Source organism: Epinephelus moara, chromosome 1 (assembly GCF_006386435.1).
Source record: "Epinephelus moara isolate mb chromosome 1, YSFRI_EMoa_1.0, whole genome shotgun sequence".
Classification (NCBI taxonomy): Eukaryota; Metazoa; Chordata; class Actinopteri; order Perciformes; family Serranidae; genus Epinephelus; species Epinephelus moara.
The window spans coordinates 18,314,949-18,322,358 of NC_065506.1; the positions used below are offsets into that span (position 1 = coordinate 18,314,949).

A 7,410-nucleotide genomic window follows, 5' to 3' on the forward strand; every position below is an offset into this window, starting at 1 on the left:
GTTTTTCTATATGTTCTCTGACATTAATCCTAACGATATGAGGCGGTCTTTGTGGAAAAAAGCTTGTTTAGTGGACTAACTTTGCACTTGAAGGTATGCCCGTTCACTTACGTTTTAACAGGTCTGACGCTACGGCTGTATCTAGGCTAACGGCTAACATGCTAACTATTATCTGTATGACACTAGTCACTTGAACCAAATTTAGGACGATAGGAGACGGGTTGAAATAAACCGAAATTTCCCTTTAAGACAAATGTGTGTGATGATTAATCATCAAAGACCAGCTACAGTGTCTCGTTACAACAATGGCTCAGCCAGCGGAGAGTGCAGACTTTAAGGCAAAATGTAAAATGCCACAAATATAGTCTCCATTTGGAAGCATACTTTTATGGGGCTACTGCAAGCCTGGTTACCACACTCACCACACGTATTGATGCATAATCAAACATTAAATTGTATTTTGTGAAACAATGATCCACACATTAACCACTGTATGAGCATGCTACATTCTTTTGCTTAATTGTTTTAAGTTTGTTTTACTTTTCAAGTCACATTTACAAGCAACATACAGCAATTTAAGGTGTTTCCATGATTGCATAAGGTAATTCTTCTCTAAAATATTCCTGATTACATACAGTAAGTTTCCACACAGAATTATGGGCTTTAGCTTACCTCGTACAATTATAACTACATGGCCCAATGGTTTGGACCAACAGCTGTATATAAAGACCAACAACGCATCAAATATCCAAAATATCTAGATATGGCCGCTGCCATCTTGTACTGGTGAAACCCAGACACTTGTCCAACCAATCACGAGCAGCACTATTGATACAATAAATTTTTAGGAACAGCTAACTGACCATTTAAGAACATTTTGAAACAAAAATCTTGGACCAGGGTTTCTCGAAGTTTTGATGACTCAGTGCCATTTTAGGGGGCCAGGAGGAAAATGTGCAGACACTATGACTTTTTTAATGACATTTTTATGACATACTATACTTAGACATCTTTATATGACACTAAATGATGACTTTTTAGGATATTTTCATGGCAAAACATACTATATTCCTTATGATATATGATACTATGACATTTTTGAAATCTCATTTTTATGACACAGAGTCAACATCAACCGTAATATAGCCTGCGTAACACTCCTATTACATTCTAGTTCTCTACTTATTAGCCTTGTACATTTGAAAGTAATGAAATAAAGACAGTTCAGTGTTTGACATTAATTTTACCCACAGCAGTTGAGCAACGGCTTCTGCTGGGGTACAGCAACACCACTTGCACAAACCTTACGCAGAACTGCAGTGTACCATGACAGAATCTGTAGAAATTATTAATACTGGTATTTTGTTGGGTTTTTATATGACAACATCTCAATTTTTGGTCATTTGAGGCTTTTGTTAGATGTTAAATTAACAAAGCACAAAACAAAACAAATTTTTTCACCAAATTCAGATGATAAACACAGTTTGAAGCTTGTAAAGACATGATGAGCTGTGAACACTTTTCAACCACACTCACACCCATCTATGTCCTCCTGAGATTATAAATTAAAGTCTTGTAGCAGCAAGGCAGGGTCCACAACAGTGGCATTTTTAGTCTGATTACAAATAAACAAAGTCTTGGCTTTCAAAACATCTGAGCCACCCTAGCTGTAAGTGGCTTAGCATTATACATCACAATAGTTTAAGGTTAACTTTTGTCAGTATGGACATGCTGCACATCGTCAGCTCAGTGAGATTCTCCACAATTCAATCTCTCAGTTCAATTAAGGGAAATCATCAGTACCACAGTATACTTCATTCAGATTTACTGTCATGGTAAACAAGAGAGAGGAAGAAAAAGTGCTGATTCTCTTCCTCTGATGCAGTCTTACAGTACGAATATGTGTCCTTTCCATGATTATTTATATTCCTTTGCTCCATAAAAGGGTCGACCACTTAAAAGAATTAAAATGGGTTTCAGAAAAATGAATCCAAATTGTGAATATTGTCCTGTGAAGTTCATTGCTAACTGTGTACGCTAACTTTTATCATCAAACGGACCACTGTTCGATATTCTCTCATCTTCCTACACCGAGTTGTTGGGCATGCTTGTTTTCATCACCTGAGTTTTTTTGTGTATTTTTTCACCTGGGGACAGCCTCCGAAGTACAGCGTGTACTCCTGGTTTAGAAGGCGAACGGGCTGTGTCAGGTAACTGCAACTGTCCTACAAACGTTGAAGTACGGAAACAATACCTATGTCTTTAGAAAGCTAAGAGTCTCCTCATTCTAGCTGTGCAGCCTATAAAACTTCTTTTCAGATTTTTGTGTATAAACACTGTGGGGGATATGTACCCCCAATATATACTACAATTACAGCCTAGGATCAAACCGATTGATACACACAGCTGTCAATCATAAAATTAAACCCCTTTTTATATCAAATAGCTAAGTAAAACCAAACTTCTGAGAAAAATGAACATTTGAATGAACATTAGTATGATAACTCTTCAAAATGACAAACCATGTTCCATCCACTAACATGAAGGAGGCAGCCAGCCATCATGGGGCGATTGAGATGTTTTGGCTTTACTTTTGGGGAGCTGTCAAAAGATGCTGTCCATCTTTATTATACTGTCTATGGTTTGCACATGTAGTCTGCCAGAACATCAACATATCATTGGAGGAAATCATCAACTGAATTACACTGTTCAGAAATCTGGCTTGGTGCTTTGACTTTGTGACCCAGTGTTCACCCAAATACCAACATCTCACCATGTGCTAATAAGGTGCCAACTTGTATCATCATATTGCACTCTCCCCTCTGACCTTTCCATAAGGCTCACATCACATGGAACAAAATTACGCAAACTGCATTTCCTGGTGATGAAAACGCCAATGTGTTGTAGCTATACCTAAGGAAATTCAGGGTAAAGTATGAATGGCATTTTAACTGCATGACTGAATAAACAGAAAGTGGGCTTTGGCAGTTAGTCTCTTTGAAGAAACTTTTTTATTAGGCACACATACAGTATCTCTGAATAGCTGAAGGCACATGAGCAAAGAGTGGCTTTTAAGTCTGAAAACAGCACGATTATCGGCTTTTATCTGATAATAAAATGACAGCTGACAGTGAAGGAAGTTGAGTGAGTGTATACATAGTCCTCCCAGTGGAAATTTGGATATTGCTATATTAACCCTTAACAATTCCCATCACTACTGAGCTGGGAAACAGAAGAGGTTTTTGAAAACTTTGTTTCAAAGTTGAAACCTGGCAGAGACAAAAGGTCTTAAACAAAAAAGCTCCGGAGTCAAAGCAGGTGCCTGCAGGATAAAGAAGCACTATCAAAGGCTCTCTTTGCTCCCGCTGAGCTGTTATCCACATCTCCAACCTCTAGTCTCTAAAGTCTACTCCGTCTGCTGAGGGGCAGCACTCTGAAACCTCTTCAACTAGGCTATTGGTGTTTGTCAAATGATCTATTTTGAGATGAAAGGTGTACTTCCCTCCTGTAAAGTACCAGTTTATTCCCATCATGGTCTACAACACACAAACAGTCAGGTGTTTCCTAAGGTTTCTCAAACAGTGGGAAATGAAATACACGAAGGGAAGAAGAGCACACAAAAGGCAGTAAGAGAGGAAGTTGTGTTTCTGATTCAAAGCAAGGGCAGGCCAGGGCATAAACACAGACAGCAGGGTCAGTGCATAAAGACCACTGGAGGATAGAGAAGTCTATTGCTTCTGCCTCACATGTTCCAGCTGAAGACTGCAGAATAAGGCATTTTATTTACTTTAGACAGATGCTAAATTTTTTTCATGCTTTTCCTACCAAACCAAATCCTCCTAACAGCTCCACAGCCAGCTGTCTTTTATCCAGCACCTCACGGTTCAATTACATCCTCCAGTGCAGTTATATGGAACCTATCACATTAAAGCCTGTAGCGTCTAAGTGTTAGCAGGTGCACACACAGGCACAGCTAATTTTTTCAGAGTACAACATCAACATTCACTGACTTGCATTGACTGTAAGGCACATTCATTTCCTAGATTTGCACCACTGCCGTGATATGAGCTCAGTAGTCTTTTATTGCATTCCTTGGCCGCTCTCGTCGTCCTCCAGCTCTGTCACATTACATCTCCGGCGTCAGAATCAAACATCTCCGATGACAAGAGTTACTGCAAACCACCTCGTATTACTAGAAGAAAGTCCAGTCACATCATGTCAATATAGTCAGCCTGCTGGATTCCATTAGCGGAAGAGCTTTTGAGGAGCACTCACCATGTCTGCCTCACAAAAGTAGGAAATTAGTTTAGAATTCACTAAACTTTTTTTTTAAGAAGTACGTTTGCAAGTATGTGAGCCCAGTTGGTTTAATCTGAAAGAGGAAAGCTTTTCCTATGTTTCCAACTTGTTGAAAAGACGAAATGATGTGTTGAAATTCAAAAATGACAGTTTTAAAAAAAGTGTTATCTATTAATACAGCAAGGAGGCACAGAAATTTGCAGGCAAAGTATCACGTTGCTTTAAAAAAAAAAACGCAGGAAAAACTACATCAGTGCTGCAGGCTGGTCTTACTAAATGTCTGCCATGAACACATGGTAAGGGATTTTGGTCAGCTACTAATTTGAGACATTGTGCCATGTACAGCTCCAGAGACAATGAACTAGGCCAAATCCTATAATAATTGAAAAGATTAGGAGACATTCATCAGAACAAAAAACGTTTATGTACGTATACAAAATTTGTCTCATATTTATGGACAATACACAATACACTGTGAAATGGTAAACATTTGTTTTAGATCTACACGTACAGTGAGGAATTCTGATTTAATAAAAATATGCAGATAAAGTTAATTAATTAGACTTTTTTTTTGCTTAAGTACAACCACTACAGAGCATTTAATCATCAGAAACATGGTTTGAAGCAAAGATGACTCACAGGGTTTTAACATTTTAATACATATTAAAAGACTTAACTTCCATTTTGCCAATATTTTTGCCCTTTCATGTTATTTCAATTGAATTATTTTTGTAATAGAATAAGTCCGAAGAACTTTTAATTTGTTAAAGCGTGTACTGAGTGATGTGTAGTTCCAAGAGGCTGCATCTAGTCTTGTCTTTAAGACAGCAGAAGACATCGTCCCTGACTTTGACTAAATTTCATCACAGCCTCCTACATTATATTCTGTCATCGACAGCAGACTGGGAAACACGTCGCTGGAGGCCACATAAATGGCGACTTCAAAGATAGAGTTTGCTGGCAGAGTACACAATCACAGTGGCCTGCAAATACCAAGAGGGATGCAAAGGAAGCCAGAAAATGGGTTTTGCTGAGTCATTAAAATGCAATTCAGTTGCAGCACAGCATGTGTGCCAGAAATATACACAGATATATTCTGCAGCGTTCAGCTGACTCACAGCAATGCACTGACAAATTAAGAAACACCAGCATATTACACCTGTCAGTCACACCAAGTACTGTGACTGCATTTCAGGTTTGCACTGAGGGACATCCAAATCATCTGCTAATAGATGGTGTTAGTACAAATAAAATTAAATTAGATGTTTTTGTCTGCAATAGCAGCTGCGCTTTGAAGGGTCCCATACGTTTTTTCTCCCATAGACAATGTTACATGACTCACATTTGGAGCTCCTCCTCAGCTTGGGTCCGTATGAAATCTTGAAGGTACAAGCTTGTCTACATAAAGACGAGATAGATGTTGACTACAATTACCAGCATGCACTTGGGAAGAAACTTCCTATCACCAAGCTTTAAATTCTATCACGTTTGGAGCTAATGGCAGGTTAAAGCTCAAGACGACGGTGCTGAGAAAACTGAAAACAGAATCTGCAACTTAAATCAATTAATTTCAAATTCTGGGTCAATTGCAGCACTAAGTAAGCTAGCAGAGCATCTGTAAGCAAAAAAATGCCGAATGCAACCTTACGCTGAAGATTGCCTGAGGTGGATGTGGTGAAGTCAGGCCATAATGACTTCCTCATAAATGTGGACATGTACTCCTCAGGCCCTCAGGAAATGCGCTGAACTTAGGTGCCAATTTTTGTAGTGGTCAAACAATGGAACTACAACGTCCACCTCTGTTGGCCAATTTGGGCCCAGAAAGATTTTTTTCCCATAGACTTACACTAGATAGATACATTTTTGAGCAAGGGGGACCAGGATTTGATCCATTTGGTCTGATAACGTTTCAAAAGTCTAGAAGATGTACACTATTAAATCATTTTATCCCCATTCAAGTTAGCAGAGGGCTAAACGGGAAGTTAGCCACTCAGCCTGTGGAAGTCTTAAGTGCGGTCTGTGGGCCCAACAATGCGGAAGAACTGCCTGATTTCACACAGAGGAAGTTTAATATGCAGTCAGATTGACATCCTGGCCCGGAGAAATATGATCACCAAAAGCAAGGTGTACAGGAAATAGCATGGTTTGCGTTGTAAACATAATCTGCGGGAGCTAGCATGGTCAGAGAGCTAATGACAGCAGTCTGCAAAGTTGTTAATTATGCAGAATAAGGGCCATACACATTTTTTGTGCCCTCAAATCCATTGTTTTTAATGTAGATGTGTGGCAGAAATGTCACGTGTCAAATGCCAGAGCAATGCCATTGTGGCGCACATGCGTTTCTGAAAGCCTATTTTTCAGGGAGCGAAGGCTGCACCCTGAGATTAACAGAGTTTAACTTTTGGAATGCAGCAGCATGCACAACGTCATGCGACAAGGAACCAGTCACAGGCAACAGATATCTTTCCCTTCATCCGTAAATATTAGTCTGTGATAAATATGGAAAATAAGTCGATTATTTTAGCTCAGGGTTGCCCAAAGCTTTACATGTGTCCCACGGACAACAGACCTACATACAAACCTGGAAGAACATTAGCTCTGCACTCAGGAATTTCAGGTAAATAGGCTTTGATATGATGCTTGTTAAGGTTGCTTAGCAATCTCAGATGCAACCTGCCACCACGCTCTTGAAGCACTCACAGAGAAGGCACAAGAGTGTAGCACCTAGTGCCTGCCCTTGTGTTTTTCAGGCAGTTAAAGACGTGGCCTGTGTACGGCCCCTAAGAGGTCAATCCCACACTCGCTCTCAAACTGGCACGTTATCCATGTGTCAAAGTTAAATCAGACTGAGGCCACCACAAGCGAGTGTTCATCACCCCATTCAACAAAGAAATGAAAGGGGTGCAACTACGGCTGGGCGGTATGACAAAATTTTCATATCACGGTTTCAAGAAAAAATCATATCGGTTTCACGGTATTTTGCTCAGGTTCGGCCAACTTGACATGCTGCTGTGTTGTGCTATGGCCTATTCAAGTACCGGAATTTGTTATTTACCTGACAAGGCCTGAACACAACACACGCTCCGCTCCATTCATTTGGGCTCCACTGAC

The 7,410-nt window shown here is 39.8% G+C and overlaps 1 protein-coding gene across 2 annotated transcripts in view; it reads right to left on the reverse strand.

The window, feature by feature from the left end:
* Positions 1 to 7,410, reverse strand: part of LOC126396281 (FERM domain-containing protein 5-like) — a 100,408-nt gene that overhangs the window by 52,204 nt on the left and 40,794 nt on the right. The gene's annotated exons all lie outside the window — the stretch shown is intronic.